The sequence below is a fragment of the Pristiophorus japonicus genome, chromosome Y (genome assembly GCF_044704955.1).
Source record: "Pristiophorus japonicus isolate sPriJap1 chromosome Y, sPriJap1.hap1, whole genome shotgun sequence".
Lineage (NCBI taxonomy): Eukaryota > Metazoa > Chordata > Chondrichthyes > Pristiophoridae > Pristiophorus > Pristiophorus japonicus.
Genome location: NC_092011.1, coordinates 31,843,056 through 31,861,072, shown reverse-complemented (window position 1 = coordinate 31,861,072; position 18,017 = coordinate 31,843,056).

The following is an 18,017-nucleotide window of genomic DNA, read 5'->3' as shown; positions in this document are numbered from 1 at the left end:
CTGTATATGTACTGATGTTGATCCAGCTTGCTCACATTGTCAACCAATTACCCCTCTACCCCAGAGCCCTGTGTTACTGACTGTATATGTACTGATGTTGATCCAGCTCGCTCACATTGTCAACCAATTTACCCCTCTACCCCAGCTCCCTGTGTTACTGACTGTATCTGTACTGATGTTAATCCAGCTCCCTCACACTGTCACTCACTAAGCTTTCTCCACCAGCGCTCTGTGTTACTGACTATATCTGTACTGATGTCAATCGAGCTCCCTCACACTGTCACTCAGTAACCCCTTTCCCCCAGCGCACTCTGTTACTTACTGTATCTGTACTGATGTTAATCCAGCTCCCTCACACTGTCACTCCGTAACCCCTGTCCCAGCAGCCTGTGTTACTGCTTGTATCTGTACTGATGTTAATCTAGCTCCCTCACACTGTCACTCCGTAACCCCTCTCTCAGCAGCCTGTATTACTGACTGTATCTGTACTGATGTTAATCCAGCTCCCTCACAATGTCATTCAGTAACCCCTTTCCCCCAGCGCCCAGTGTTACTGACTGTATCTGTATTATGTTACTCCAGCTCCCTCACACTGTCATTCAGTAACCTCTCTCCCCAAGTGCCCTATGCTACTGACTGTATCTGTACTGATGTTGATCCAGCTCCCTCACGTTGTCACTCAGTAACCCCTCGCCCCCAGCACTCTGTGTTACTGACTGTATCTGTACTGATGTTAATCCAGCAACCTCACACTGTCACTCAGTAACCCCTCTCACCCAGCACCCTCTATTACTGACTGTATCTGTACTGATGTCAATCGAGCTCCCTCACACTGTCACTCAGTAACCCCTCACCCCCAGCGCCCTGTGTTACTTACAGTATCTGTACTGATGTTAATCCAGCTCCCTCCCACTGTCACTCCGTAACCCCTCTCCCAGCAGCCTGTGTTACTGACTGTATCTGTACTGATGTTAATCCAGCTCCCTCACACTGTCAATCAGTAACTCCTTGCCCCCAGCGCCCAATGTTACTGACTATATCTGTGCTAATGTTAATCCAGCTCCCTCACACTGTCACTCAGTAACCCCTCTCTCCCAGTGCCCTTTGTTACTGACTGAATCGGTACTGATGTTAATCCAGATCCCACACACTGTCACTCAGTAGACCCTCTCTCCCATCACTCTTTGTTACTGACTGTATCTTAACTGATCTTAATTCTGCTCCCTAACACTACCACTCAGTAACCCCTCTCCTCCAGTGCCCTGTGTTCCTGAATGTATCTGTACTGATGTTAATCCAGCTCCCTCACGCTGCCACTCAGTAACCCCTCTCCCCCAGCACCCTGCGTTACTGACTGTATTTGTACTGATTTTAATCCAGCCCCCTCACACTGTCACTCAGTAACCCCTCTCTCCCTGTGCCCTGTGTTACTGATTGTATCTGTATGATGTTAATCCAGTTCCCTCAAACTGTCACTCACTAACCCTTGACCCCCAGTGCTCAGTTTTACTCACTGTATCTGTACTGATGTCAATCGATCTCCCTCACACTGTCACTCACTAACCCTTCTCCCCCAGCACCCTGTGTTACTGACTGTATCTATACTGATGTTAATCCAGTTCCCTCACACTGTCACTCAGTAACCCGTCTCCCCCAGCGCCCTGTGTTACTGACTGTATCTGTACTGATGTCAGTCGAGCTTCCCCACACTGTCACTCAGTAACCCCTCTCCCCCAGTGCCCTGTGTTAGTTACTGTATCTTTACTGATGTTAATCCAGCTCCCTCACACCGTCACTCCGTAACCCCTCTCCCAGCAGCCTGTGTTACTGACTGTATCTGTACTGATGTTAATCCAGCTCCCTCACACTGTCACTCAGTAACCACTCTCTCCCAGCGCCATGTGTTACTGACGATATCTGTACTGATGTTAATCCAGCTCCCTCACACTGTCACTCAGTAACCACTCTCTCCCAGCGCCCTGTGTTACTGACTGTATCTGTACTGATGTTAATCCAGCTCCCTCACACTGTCACTCAGTAACCACTCTCTCCCAGCGCCCTGTGTTACTGACTGTATCTGTACTGATGTTAATCCAGCTCCCTCATATTGTCATTCAGTAACCCCTCTCCCAAAGTGCCCTGTGTTACAGACTGTATCTGTATGATGGTAATTCAGCTCCCCCACATTGTCATTCAGTAACCCCTCTCCCAAAGTGCCCTGTGTTACTGACTGTATCTGTATGATGTTAATCCAGCTCCCTCACACTGTCACTCAGTAAACCTTCTCCCCAAGCGCCCTGTGTTACTGACTGTGTTTGTAGTAATGTTAATCCAGCTCACTCACACTGTCAATCAGTAAACGCATTCCCAATGCCCTGTGTTCCTGAATGTATCTTTACTGATGTTAATCGAGCTTCCTCATGCTGCCACTCAGTAATCCCTCTCCCCCAGCACCCTGTGTTACTGACTGTTTCATTACTGATGTTAATCCAGCTCCCTCACCCTGTCGCACAGTATCCCCTCTATGCCTGCGCCCTGTGTTACTGATTGTATGCGTATCATGTCAATCCAGCTACCTCAAACTGTCATTCAGTAAACTCTCTCCCCCAGTGCCCTGTGTTACTGACTGTATATGTACTGATGTTGATCCAGCTCGCTCACATTGTCAATCAATTACCCCTCTACCCCAGCGCCCTGTGTTACTGACTGTATCTGTACTGATGTTAATCGAGCTCCCTCACACTGTCACTCACTAAGCTTTCTCCACCAGCACTCTGTGTTACTGACTGTATCTGTACTGATGTCAATCGAGCTCCCTCACACTGTCACTCAGTAACCCGTTTCCCCCAGCGCACTCTGTTACTTACTGTATCTGTACTGATGTTAATCCAGCTCCCTCACACTGTCACTCCGTAACCCCTGTCCCTGCAGCCTGTGTTACTGCTTGTATCTGTACTGATGTTAATCTAGCTCCCTCACACTGTCACTCCGTAACCCCTCTCTCAGCAGACTGTATTACTGACTGTATCTGTACTGATGTTAATCCAGCTCCCTCACAATGTCATTCAGTAACCCCTCTCCCCCAGCGCCCAGTGTTAATGACTGTATCTGTATTATGTTACTCCAGCTCCCTCACACTGTCATTCAGTAACCTCTCTCCCCAAGTGCCCTATGCTACTGACTGTATCTGTACTGATGTTGATTCAGTTCCCTCACACTGTCACTCAGTAACCCCTCTCCCCCAGCGCCCTGTGTTACTGACTGTATCTGTACTGATGTCAGTCGAGCTCCCCCACACTGTCACTCAGTAACCCCTCACCCCCAGCGCCCTGTGTTAGTTACTGTATCTTTACCGATGTTAATCCAGCTCCCTCACACCGTCACTCCGTAACCCCTCTCCCAGCACCTGTGTTACTGACTGTATCTGTACTGATGTTAATCCAGCTCCCTCACACTGTCACTCAGTAACCAACTCTCTCTCAGCACCCTGTGTTACTGACTGTATCTGTACTGATGTTAATCCAGCTCCCTTATATTGTCATTCAGTAACCCCTCTCCCAAAGTGCCCTGTGTTAATGACTGTATCTGTATGATGTTAATTCAGCTCCCCCACATTGTCATTCAGTAACCCCTCTCCCAAAGTGCCCTGTGTTACTGACTGTATCTGTATGATGTTAATCCAGCTCCCTCACACTGTCACTCAGTAAACCTTCTCCCCAAGCGCCCTGTGTTACTGACTGTGTTTGTAGTAATGTTAATCCAGCTCACTCACACTGTCAATCAGTAAACGCACTCCCCAATGCCCTGTGTTCCTGAATGTATCTTTACTGATGTTAATCGAGCTTCCTCATGCTGCCACTCAGTAATCCCTCTCCCCCAGCACCCTGTGTTACTGACTGTTTCATTACTGATGTTAATCCAGCTCCCTCACCATGTCGCACAGTATCCCCTCTATGCCTGCGCCCTGTGTTACTGATTGTATGCGTATCATGTCAATCCAGCTATCTCAAACTGCCATTCAGTAACCTCTTTCCCCCAGTACCCTGTGTTACTGACTGTATATGTACTGATGTTGATCCAGCTCGCTCACATTGTCAATCAATTACCCCTCTACCCCAGCGCCCTGTGTTAATGACTGTATCTGTACTGATGTTAATCCAGCTCCCTCACACTGTCACTCACTAAGCTTTCTCCACCAGCGCTCTGTGTTACTGACTGTATCTGTACTGATGTCAATCGAGCTCCCTCACACTGTCACTCAGTAACCCCTTTCCCCCAGCACACTCTGTTACTTACTGTATCTGTACTGATGTTAATCCAGCTCCCTCACACTGTCACTCCGTAACCCCTGTCCCAGCAGCCTGTGTTACTGCTTGTATCTGTACTGATGTTAATCTAGCTCCCTCACACTGTCACTCCGTAACCCCTCTCTCAGCAGCCTGTATTACTGACTGTATCTGTACTGATGTTAATCCAGCTCCCTCACAATGTCATTCAGTAACCCCTCTCCCCCAGCGCCCAGTGTTACTGACTGTATCTGTATTATGTTACTCCAGCTCCCTCACAATGTCACTCAGTAGACCCTCTCTCCCAGCACACTGTGTTACTGACTGTATCTTAACTGATCTTAATTCTGCTCCCTAACACTACCACTCAGTAACCCCTCTCCTCCAGTGCCCTGTGTTCCTGAATGTATCTGTACTGATGTTAATCCAGCTCCCTCACGCTGCCACTCAGTAATCCCTCTCCCCCAGCACCCTGCGTTATGACTGTATTTGTACTGATGTTAATCCAGCTCCCTCAAATTGGCACTCAGTAACCCCTCTCCCCCAGCGCTAAGTTTTACTGACTGTATCTGTACTGATGTCAATCGATCTCCCTCACATTGTCACTCACTAACCCTTCTCCCCCAGCGCCCTGTGTTACTGACTGTATCTGTACTGATGTCAATCGAGCTCCCTCACACTGTCACTCAGTAACCCCTCTCCCCCAGCGCCCTGTGTTACTTACTGTATCTTTACTGATGTTAATCCAGCTCCCTCACACCGTCACTCCGTAACCCCTCTCCCAGCAGCCTGTGTTACTGACTGTATCTGTACTGATGTTAATCCAGCTCACTCACACTGTCACTCAGTAACCCCTCTCCCCCAGCGCCATGTGTTACTGACTCTATCTGTACTGGTGTTGATCCAGTTCCCTCACATTGTCACTCAGTAACCACTCTCCCAGCAGCCTGTGTTACTGACTATATCTGTACTGCTGTTAATCCAGCTCCACCACACTGTCATTCAGTACCCTCTCTCCCCCAGTGGCCTGTGCTACTGACTGTATCTGTACTGGTGTTGATCCAGTTCCCTCACATTGTCACTCAGTAACCCCTCTCCCACAGCGCCCTGTTTTGCTGACTGTATCTCTACTAATATTAATCCAGCTCCCTCACACTGTCTCTCTGTAACTCCTTGCCTCCAGCGCCCTTTATTACTGACTATATCTGTACTAATGTTAATCCAGCTCCCTCACACTGTCACTCAGTAACCATTCTCTCCCAGCGCCCTGTGTTACTGACTGTATCTGTACTGATGTTAATCCAGCTCCCTCATATTGTCGTTCAGTAACCCCTCTCCCAAAGTGCCCTGTGTTACAGACTGTATCTGTATGATGTTAATTCAGCTCCCCCACATTGTCATTCAGTAACCCCTCTCCCAAAGTTCCCTGTGTTACTGACTGTATCTGTATGATGTTAATCCAGATCCCTCACACTGTCACTCAGTAAACCTTCTCCCCAAGCGCCCTGTGTTACTGACTGTGTTTGTAGTAATGTTAATCCAGCTCACTCACACTGTCAATCAGTAAACGCACTCCCCAATGCCCTGTGTTCCTGAATGTATCTTTACTGATGTTAATCGAGCTTCCTCATGCTGCCACTCAGTAATCCCTCTCCCCCAGCACCCTGTGTTACTGACTGTTTCATTACTGATGTTAATCCAGCTCCCTCACCCTGTCGCACAGTATCCCCTCTATGCCTGCGCCCTGTGTTACTGATTGTATGCGTATCATGTCAATCCAGCTACCTCAAACTGTCATTCATTAAACTCTCTCCCCCAGTGCCCTGTGTTACTGACTGTATATGTACTGATGTTGATCCAGCTCGCTCACATTGTCAATCAATTACCCCTCTACCCCAGCGCCCTGTGTAAATGACTGTATCTGTACTGATGTTAATCCAGCTCCCTCACACTGTCACTCACTAAGCTTTCTCCACCAGCACTCTGTGTTACTGACTGTATCTGTACTGATGTCAATCGAGCTCCCTCACACTGTCACTCAGTAACCCGTTTCCCCCAGCGCACTCTGTTACTTAGTGTATCTGTACTGATGTTAATCCAGCTCCCTCACACTGTCACTCCGTAACCCCTGTCCCTGCAGCCTGTGTTACTGCTTGTATCTGTACTGATGTTAATCTAGCTCCCTCACACTGTCACTCCGTAACCCCTCTCTCAGCAGACTGTATTACTGACTGTATCTGTACTGATGTTAATCCAGCTCCCTCACAATGTCATTCAGTAACTACTCTCCCCCAGCGCCCAGTGTTAATGACTGTATCTGTATTATGTTACTCAAGCTCCCTCACACTGTCATTCAGTAACCTCTCTCCCCAAGTGCCCTGTGCTACTGACTGTATCTGTACTGATGTTGATCCAGTTCCCTCACACTGTCACTCAGTAACCCCTCTCCCCCAGCGCCCTGTGTTACTGACTGTATCTGTACTGATGTCAGTCGAGCTCCCCCACACTGTCACTCAGTAACCCCTCACCCCCAGCGCCCTGTGTTAGTTACTGTATCTTTACTGATGTTAATCCAGCTCCCTCACACCGTCACTCCTAACCCCTCTCCCAGCAGCCTGTGTTACTGACTGTATCTGTACTGATGTTAATCCAGCTCCCTCACACTGTCACTCAGTAACCAACTCTCTCTCAGCGCCCTGTGTTACTGACTGTATCTGTACTGATGTTAATCCAGCTCCCTTATATTGTAATTCAGTAACCCCTCTCCCAAAGTGCCCTGTGTTACTGACTGTATCTGTATGATGTTAATTCAGCTCCCCCACATTGTCATTCAGTAACCCCTCTCCCAAAGTGCCCTGTGTTACTGACTGTATCTGTATGATGTTAATCCAGCTCCCTCACACTGTCACTCAGTAAACCTTCTCCCCAAGCGCCCTGTGTTACTGACTGTGTTTGTAGTAATGTTAATCCAGCTCACTCACACTGTCAATCAGTAAACGCACTCCCCAATGCCCTGTGTTCCTGAATGTATCTTTACTGATGTTAATCGAGCTTCCTCATGCTGCCACTCAGTAATCCCTCTCCCCCAGCACCCTGTGTTACTGACTGTTTCATTACTGATGTTAATCCAGCTCCCTCACCATGTCGCACAGTATCCCCTCTATGCCTGCGCCCTGTGTTACTGATTGTATGCGTATCATGTCAATCCAGCTATCTCAAACTGCCATTCAGTAACCTCTCTCCCCCAGTGCCCTGTGTTACTGACTGTATATGTACTGATGTTGATCCAGCTCGCTCACATTGTCAATCAATTACCCCTCTACCCCAGCGCCCTGTGTTAATGACTGTATCTGTACTGATGTTAATCCAGCTCCCTCACACTGTCACTCACTAAGCTTTCTCCACCAGCGCTCTGTGTTACTGACTGTATCTGTACTGATGTCAATCGAGCTCCCTCACACTGTCACTCAGTAACCCCTTTCCCCCAGCGCACTCTGTTACTTACTGTATCTGTACTGATGTTAATCCAGCTCCCTCACACTGTCACTCCGTAACCCCTGTCCCAGCAGCCTGTGTTACTGCTTGTATCTGTACTGATGTTAATCTAGCTCCCTCACACTGTCACTCCGTAACCCCTCTCTCAGCAGCCTATATTACTGACTGTATCTGTACTGATGTTAATCCAGCTCCCTCACAATGTCATTCAGTAACCCACTCTCCCCCAGCGCCCAGTGTTACTGACTGTATCTGTATTATGTTACTCCAGCTCCCTCACACTGTCATTCAGTAACCTCTCTCCCCAAGTACCCTGTGCTACTGACTGTATCTGTACTGATGTTAATCCAGCTCCCTCACGTTGTCACTCAGTAACCCCTCTCCCCCAGCACCCTGTGTTACTGACTTTATCTGTACTGATGTTAATCCAGCACCCTCACACTGTCACTCAATAACCCCTCTCCCCCAGCACCCTCTATTACTGACTGTATCGGTACTGATGTCAATCCAGCTGCTTCACACTGTCACTCAATAAACATTCACCCCCAGCACCTTGTGTTACTGATTCTAAGTGTACTGATTTAAATCCAGCTCCCTCACGCTGCCACTCAGTAACCCCTCTCCCGCAGCACCCTGAATTACTGACTGTATCTGTACTGATGTTAATCCAACTCCCTCACCCTGTCGCACAGTATCCCCTCTCTCCCTGCGACCTGTGTTACTGATTGTATCTGTATGCTGTTAATCCAGATCCCTCAAACTTTCATTCAGTAACCTCTCTCCCCAAGGGCGCTGTGTTACTGACTTTATCTGTACTGATGTCAATCGAGCTCCCTCACACTGTCACTCAGTAACCCCTCGCCCGCAGCACCCTGTGTTACTTACAGTATCTGTACTGATGTTAATCCAGATCCCTCAAACTTTCATTCAGTAACCTCTCTCCCCCAGTGCCCTGTGTTACTGACTATCTGTACTGATGTTAATCCAGCTCCCTCACACTGTCAATCAGTAACTCCTTGCCCCCAGCGCCCATTGTTACTGACTATATCTGTACTAATGTTAATCCAGCTCCCTCACACTGTCACCCAGTAACCCCTCTCTCCCAGTGCCATGTGTTACTGACTGAATCGGTACTGATGTTAATCCAGATCCCACACAATGTCACTCAGTAGACCCTCTCTCCCAGCACACTGTGTTACTGACTGTATCTTAACTGATCTTAATTCTGCTCCCTAACACTACCACTCAGTAACCCCTCTCCTCCAGTGCCCTGTGTTCCTGAATGTATCTGTACTGATGTTAATCCAGCTCCCTCACGCTGCCACTCAGTAATCCCTCTCCCCCAGCACCCTGCGTTACTGACTGTATTTGTACTGATGTTAATCCAGCCCCCTCACACTGTCACTCAGTAACCCCTCTCTCCCTGTGCCCTGTGTTACTGATTGTATCTGTATGATGTTAATCCAGCTCCCTCAAACTGTCACTCACTAAACCTTCTCCCCCAGCGCTAAGTTTTACTGACTGTATCTGTACTGATGTCAATCGATCTCCCTCACACTGTCACTCACTAACCCTTCTCCCCCAGCGCCCTGTGTTACTGACTGTATCTGTACTGATGTCAATCGAGTTCCCTCACACTGTCACTCAGTAACCCCTCTCCCCCAGCGCCCTGTGTTACTTACTGTATCTTTACTGATGTTAATCCAGCTCCCTCACACCGTCACTCCGTAACCCCTCTCCCAGCAGCCTGTGTTACTGACTGTATCTGTACTGATGTTAATCCAGCTCACTCAAACTGTCACTCAGTAACCCCTCTCCCCCAGCGCCATGTGTTACTGACTGTATCTGTACTGATGTTAATACAGCTCCCTCACACTGTCACTCAGTAACCACTCTCCCAGCATCCTGTCTTACTGACTATATCTGTACTGCTGTTAATCCAGCTCCACCACACTGTCATTCAGTACCCTCTCTCCCCCAGTGGCCTGTGCTACTACCTGTATCTGTACTGGTGTTGATCTAGTTCCCTCACATTGTCACTCAGTAACCCCTCTCCCACAGCGCCCTGTTTTTCTGACTGTATCTCTACTAATATTAATCCAGCTCCCTCACACTGTCACTCAGTAACTCCTTGCCCCCAGCACCCTTTATTACTGACTATATCTGTACTAATGTTAATCCAGCTCCCTCACACTGTCACTCAGTAACCACTCTCTCCCAGTGCCCTGTGTTACTGACTGTAGCTGTACTGATGTTAATCCAGCTCCCTCACACCGTCACTCCGTAACCCCTCTCCCAGCAGCCTGTGTTACTGACTGTATCTGTATGATGTTAATTCAGCTCCCCCACATTGTCATTCAGTAACCCCTCTCCCAAAGTGCCCTGTGTTACTGACTGTATCTGTATGATGTTAATCCAGCTCCCTCACACTATCACTCAGTAAACCTTCTCCCCAAGCGCCCTGTGTTACTGACTGTGTTTGTAGTAATGTTAATCCAGCTCACTCACACTGTCAATCAGTAAACGCACTCCCCAATGCCCTGTGTTCCTGAATGTATCTTTACTGATGTTAATCGAGCTTCCTCATGCTGCCACTCAGTAATCCCTCTCCCCCAGCACCCTGTGTTACTGACTGTTTCATTACTGATGTTAATCCAGCTCCCTCACCCTGTCGCACAGTATCCCCTCTATGCCTGCGCCCTGTGTTACTGATTGTATGCGTATCATGTCAATCCAGCTATCTCAAACTGTCATTCAGTAACCTCTCTCTCCCAGTGCCCTGTGTTACTGACTGTATATGTACTGATGTTGATCCAGCTCGCTCACATTGTCAATCAATTACCCCTCTACACCAGCGCCCTGTGTTAATGACTGTATCTGTACTGATGTTAATCCAACTCCCTCACACTGTCACTCACTAAGCTTTCTCCACCAGCGCTCTGTGTTACTGACTATCTGTACTGATGTCAATCGAGCTCCCTCACACTGTCACTCAGTAACCCCTTTCCCCCAGCGCACTCTGTTACTTACTGTATCTGTACTGATGTTAATCCAGCTCCCTCACACTGTCACTCCGTAACCCCTGTCCCAGCAGCCTGTGTTACTGCTTGTATCTGTACTGATATTAATCTAGCTCCCTCACACTGTCACTCCGTAACCCCTCTCTCAGCAGCCTGTATTACTGACTGTATCTGTACTGATGTTAATCCAGCTCCCTCACAATGTCATTCAGTAACCCCTCTCCCCCAGCGCCCAGTGTTACTGACTGTATCTGTATTATGTTACTCCAGCTCACTCACACTGTCATTCAGTAACCTCTCTCCCCAAGTGCCCTGTGCTACTGACTGTATCTATACTGATGTTGATCCAGCTCCCTCACGTTGTCACTCAGTAACCCCTCGCCCCCAGCACTCTGTGTTACTGACTGTATCTGTACTGATGTTAATCCAGCACCCTCACACTGTCACTCAATAACCCCTCTCCCCCAGCACCCTCTATTACTGACTGTATCGGTACTGATGTCAATCCAGCTGCTTCACACTGTCACTCAATAACCACTCACCCCCAGCACCTTGTGTTACTGATTCTAAGTGTACTGATTTAAATCCAGCTCCCTCACGCTGCCACTCAGTAACCCCTCTCCCGCAGCACCCTGAATTACTGACTGTATCTGTACTGATGTTAATCCAACTCCCTCACCCTGTCGCACAGTATCCCCTCTCTCCCTGCGACCTGTGTTACTGATTGTATCTGTATGCTGTTAATCCAGATCCCTCAAACTTTCATTCAGTAACCTCTCTCCCCAAGGGCACTGTGTTACTGACTTTATCTGTACTGATGTCAATCGAGCTCCCTCACACTGTCACTCAGTAACCCCTCACCCGCAGCGCCCTGTGTTACTTACAGTATCTGTACTGATGTTAATCCAGCTCCCTCCCACTGTCACTCCGTAACCCCTCTCCCAGCAGCCTGTGTTACTGACTGTATCTGTACTGATGTTAATCCAGCTCCCTCACATTGTCATTCAGTAACCACTCACCCCCAGCACCTTATGTTACTGATTGTATCTGTACTGATTTAAATCCAGCTCCCTCACGCAGCCACTCAATAACCCCTCTCCCTCAGCACCCTGAATTACTGACTGTATCTGTACTGATGTTAATCCAACTCCCTCACCCTGTCGCACAGTATCCCCTCTCTCCCTGCGACCTGTGTTACTGATTGTATCTGTATGCTGTTAATCCAGATCCCTCAAACTTTCATTCAGTAACCTCTCTCCCCAAGGGCACTGTGTTACTGACTTTATCTGTACTGATGTCAATCGAGCTCCCTCACACTGTCACTCAGTAACCCCTCACCCGCAGCGCCCTGTGTTACTTACAGTATCTGTACTGATGTTAATCCAGCTCCCTCCCACTGTCACTCCGTAACCCCTCTCCCAGCAGCCTGTGTTACTGACTATCTGTACTGATGTTAATCCAGCTCCCTCACACTGTCAATCAGTAACTCCTTGCCCCCAGCGCCCATTGTTACTGACTATATCTGTACTAATGTTAATCCAGCTCCCTCACACTGTCACCCAGTAACCCCTCTCTCCCAGTGCCATGTGTTACTGACTGAATCGGTACTGATGTTAATCCAGATCCCACACAATGTCACTCAGTAGACCCTCTCTCCCAGCACACTGTGTTACTGACTGTATCTTAACTGATCTTAATTCTGCTCCCTAACACTACCACTCAGTAACCCCTCTCCTCCAGTGCCCTGTGTTCCTGAATGTATCTGTACTGATGTTAATCCAGCTCCCTCACGCTGCCACTCAGTAATCCCTCTCCCCCAGCACCCTGCGTTATGACTGTATTTGTACTGATGTTAATCCAGCCCCCTCACACTGTCACTCAGTAACCCCTCTCTCCCTGTGCCCTGTGTTACTGATTGTATCTGTATGATGTTAATCCAGCTCCCTCAAACTGTCACTCACTAAACCTTCTCCCCCAGCGCTAAGTTTTACTGACTGTATCTGTACTGATGTCAATCGATCTCCCTCACACTGTCACTCACTAACCCTTCTCCCCCAGCGCCCTGTGTTACTGACTGTATCTGTACTGATGTCAATCGAGCTCCCTCACACTGTCACTCAGTAACCCCTCTCCCCCAGCGCCCTGTGTTACTTACTGTATCTTTACTGATGTTAATCCAGCTCCCTCACACCGTCACTCCGTAACCCCTCTCCCAGCAGCCTGTGTTACTGACTGTATCTGTACTGATGTTAATCCAGCTCACTCACACTGTCACTCAGTAACCCCTCTCCCCCAGCGCCATGTGTTACTGACTGTATCTGTACTGATGTTAATACAGCTCCCTCACACTGTCACTCAGTAACCACTCTCCCAGCATCCTGTCTTACTGACTATATCTGTACTGCTGTTAATCCAGCTCCACCACACTGTCATTCAGTACCCTCTCTCCCCCAGTGGCCTGTGCTACTACCTGTATCTGTACTGGTGTTGATCTAGTTCCCTCACATTGTCACTCAGTAACCCCTCTCCCACAGCGCCCTGTTTTGCTGACTGTATCTCTACTAATATTAATCCAGCTCCCTCACACTGTCACTCAGTAACTCCTTGCCCCCAGCACCCTTTATTACTGACTGTATCTGTACTGATGTTAATCCAGCTCCCTCACACTGTCACTCAGTAACCACTCTCTCCCAGCGCCCTGTGTTACTGACTGTAGCTGTACTGATGTTAATCCAGCTCCCTCATATTGTCATTGAGTAACCCCTCTCCCAAAGTGCCCTGTGTTACTGACTGTATCTGTATGATGTTAATTCAGCTCCCCCACATTGTCATTCAGTAACCCCTCTCCCAAAGTGCCCTTTGTTACTGACTGTATCTGTATGATGTTAATCCAGCTCCCTCACACTGTCACTCAGTAAACCTTCTCCCCAAGCGCCCTGTGTTACTGACTGTGTTTGTAGTAATGTTAATCCAGCTCACTCACACTGTCAATCAGTAAACGCACTCCCCAATGCCCTGTGTTCCTGAATGTATCTTTACTGATGTTAATCGAGCTTCCTCATGCTGCCACTCAGTAATCCCTCTCCCCCAGCACCCTGTGTTACTGACTGTTTCATTACTGATGTTAATCCAGCTCCCTCACCCTGTCGCACAGTATCCCCTCTATGCCTGCGCCCTGTGTTACTGATTGTATGCGTATCATGTCAATCCAGCTATCTCAAACTGTCATTCAGTAACCTCTCTCCCCCAGTGCCCTGTGTTACTGACTGTATATCTACTGATGTTGATCCAGCTCGCTCACATTGTCAATCAATTACCCCTCTACCCCAGCGCCCTGTGTTAATGACTGTATCTGTACTGATGTTAATCCAGCTCCCTCACACTGTCACTCACTAAGCTTTCTCCACCAGCGCTCTGTGTTACTGACTATCTGTACTGATGTCAATCGAGCTCCCTCACACTGTCACTCAGTAACCCCTTTCCCCCAGCGCACTCTGTTACTTACTGTATCTGTACTGATGTTAATCCAGCTCCCTCACACTGTCACTCTGTAACCCCTGTCCCAGCAGCCTGTGTTACTGCTTGTATCTGTACTGATATTAATCTAGCTCCCTCACACTGTCACTCCGTCACCCCTCTCTCAGCAACCTGTATTACTGACTGTATCTGTACTGATGTTAATCCAGCTCCCTCACAATGTCATTCAGTAACCCCTCTCCCCCAGCGCCCAGTGTTACTGACTGTATCTGTATTATGTTACTCCAGCTCACTCACACTGTCATTCAGTAACCTCTCTCCCCAAGTGCCCTGTGCTACTGACTGTATCTGTACTGATGTTGATCCAGCTCCCTCACGTTGTCACTCAGTAACCCCTCGCCCCCAGCACTCTGTGTTACTGACTGTATCTGTACTGATGTTAATCCAGCACCCTCACACTGTCACTCAATAACCCCTCTCCCCCAGCACCCTCTATTACTGACTGTATCGGTACTGAAGTCAATCCAGCTGCTTCACACTGTCACTCAATAACCACTCACCCCCAGCACCTTGTGTTACTGATTCTAAGTGTACTGATTTAAATCCAGCTCCCTCACCCTGTCGCACAGTATCCCCTCCTTCCCTGCGACCTGTCTTACTGATTGTATCAGTATGCTGTTAATCCAGATCCCTCAAACTTTCATTCAGTAACCTCTCTCCCCAAGGGCGCTGTGTTACTGACTTTATCTGTACTGATGTCAATCGAGCTCCCTCACACTGTCACTCAGTAACACCTCTCCCCCAGCGCCCTCTGTTACTTACAGTATCTGTACTGATGTTAATCCAGCTCCCTCCCACTGTCACTCCGTAACCCCTCTCCCAGCAGCCTGTGTTACTGACTATCTGTACTGATGTTAATCCAGCTCCCTCACACTGTCAATCAGTAACTCCTTGCCCCCAGCGCCCATTGTTACTGACTATATCTGTACTAATGTTAATCCAGCTCCCTCACACTGTCACCCAGTAACCCCTCTCTCCCAGTGCCATGTGTTACTGACTGAATCGGTACTGATGTTAATCCAGATCCCACACAATGTCACTCAGTAGACCCTCTCTCCCAGCACACTGTGTTACTGACTGTATCTTAACTGATCTTAATTCTGCTCCCTAACGCTACCACTCAGTAACCCCTCTCCTCCAGTGCCCTGTGTTCCTGAATGTATCTGTACTGATGTTAATCCAGCTCCCTCACGCTGCCACTCAGTAATCCCTCTCCCCCAGCACCCTGCGTTATGACTGTATTTGTACTGATGTTAATCCAGCCCCCTCACACTGTCACTCAGTAACCCCTCACTCCCTGTGCCCTGTGTTACTGATTGTATCTGTATGATGTTAATCCAGCTCCCTCAAACTGTCACTCACTAAACCTTCTCCCCCAGCGCTAAGTTTTACTGACTGTATCTGTACTGATGTCAATCGATCTCCCTCACACTGTCACTCACTAACCCTTCTCCCCCAGCGCCCTGTGTTACTGACTGTATCTGTACTGATGTCAATCGAGCTCCCTCACACTGTCACTCAGTAACCCCTCTCCCCCAGCGCCCTGTGTTACTTACTGTATCTTTACTGATGTTAATCCAGCTCCCTCACACCGTCACTCCGTAACCCCTCTCCCAGCAGCCTGTGTTACTGACTGTATCTGTACTGATGTTAATCCAGCTCACTCACACTGTCACTCAGTAACCCCTCTCCCCCAGCGCCATGTGTTACTGACTGTATCTGTACTGATGTTAATACAGCTCCCTCACACTGTCACTCAGTAACCACTCTCCCAGCATCCTGTCTTACTGACTATATCTGTACTGCTGTTAATCCAGCTCCACCACACTGTCATTCAGTACCCTCTCTCCCCCAGTGGCCTGTGCTACTACCTGTATCTGTACTGGTGTTGATCTAGTTCCCTCACATTGTCACTCAGTAACCCCTCTCCCACAGCGCCCTGTTTTGCTGACTGTATCTCTACTAATATTAATCCAGCTCCCTCACACTGTCACTCAGTAACTCCTTGCCCCCAGCACCCTTTATTACTGACTGTATCTGTACTGATGTTAATCCAGCTCCCTCACACTGTCACTCAGTAACCACTCTCTCCCAGCGCCCTGTGTTACTGACTGTAGCTGTACTGATGTTAATCCAGCTCCCTCATATTGTCATTGAGTAACCCCTCTCCCAAAGTGCCCTGTGTTACTGACTGTATCTGTATGATGTTAATTCAGCTCCCCCACATTGTCATTCAGTAACCCCTCTCCCAAAGTGCCCTTTGTTACTGACTGTATCTGTATGATGTTAATCCAGCTCCCTCACACTGTCACTCAGTAAACCTTCTCCCCAAGCGCCCTGTGTTACTGACTGTGTTTGTAGTAATGTTAATCCAGCTCACTCACACTGTCAATCAGTAAACGCACTCCCCAATGCCCTGTGTTCCTGAATGTATCTTTACTGATGTTAATCGAGCTTCCTCATGCTGCCACTCAGTAATCCCTCTCCCCCAGCACCCTGTGTTACTGACTGTTTCATTACTGATGTTAATCCAGCTCCCTCACCCTGTCGCACAGTATCCCCTCTATGCCTGCGCCCTGTGTTACTGATTGTATGCGTATCATGTCAATCCAGCTATCTCAAACTGTCATTCAGTAATCTCTCTCCCCCAGTGCCCTGTGTTACTGACTGTATATGTACTGATGTTGATCCAGCTCGCTCACATTGTCAATCAATTACCCCTCTACCCCAGCGCCCTGTGTTAATGACTGTATCTGTACTGATGTTAATCCAGCTCCCTCACACTGTCACTCACTAAGCTTTCTCCACCAGCGCTCTGTGTTACTGACTATCTGTACTGATGTCAATCGAGCTCCCTCACACTGTCACTCAGTAACCCCTTTCCCCCAGCGCACTCTGTTACTTACTGTATCTGTACTGATGTTAATCCAGCTCCCTCACACTGTCACTCTGTAACCCCTGTCCCAGCAGCCTGTGTTACTGCTTGTATCTGTACTGATATTAATCTAGCTCCCTCACACTGTCACTCCGTCACCCCTCTCTCAGCAACCTGTATTACTGACTGTATCTGTACTGATGTTAATCCAGCTCCCTCACAATGTCATTCAGTAACCCCTCTCCCCCAGCGCCCAGTGTTACTGACTGTATCTGTATTATGTTACTCCAGCTCACTCACACTGTCATTCAGTAACCTCTCTCCCCAAGTGCCCTGTGCTACTGACTGTATCTGTACTGATGTTGATCCAGCTCCCTCACGTTGTCACTCAGTAACCCCTCGCCCCCAGCACTCTGTGTTACTGACTGTATCTGTACTGATGTTAATCCAGCACCCTCACACTGTCACTCAATAACCCCTCTCCCCCAGCACCCTCTATTACTGACTGTATCGGTACTGAAGTCAATCCAGCTGCTTCACACTGTCACTCAATAACCACTCACCCCCAGCACCTTGTGTTACTGATTCTAAGTGTACTGATTTAAATCCAGCTCCCTCACCCTGTCGCACAGTATCCCCTCCTTCCCTGCGACCTGTCTTACTGATTGTATCAGTATGCTGTTAATCCAGATCCCTCAAACTTTCATTCAGTAACCTCTCTCCCCAAGGGCGCTGTGTTACTGACTTTATCTGTACTGATGTCAATCGAGCTCCCTCACACTGTCACTCAGTAACACCTCTCCC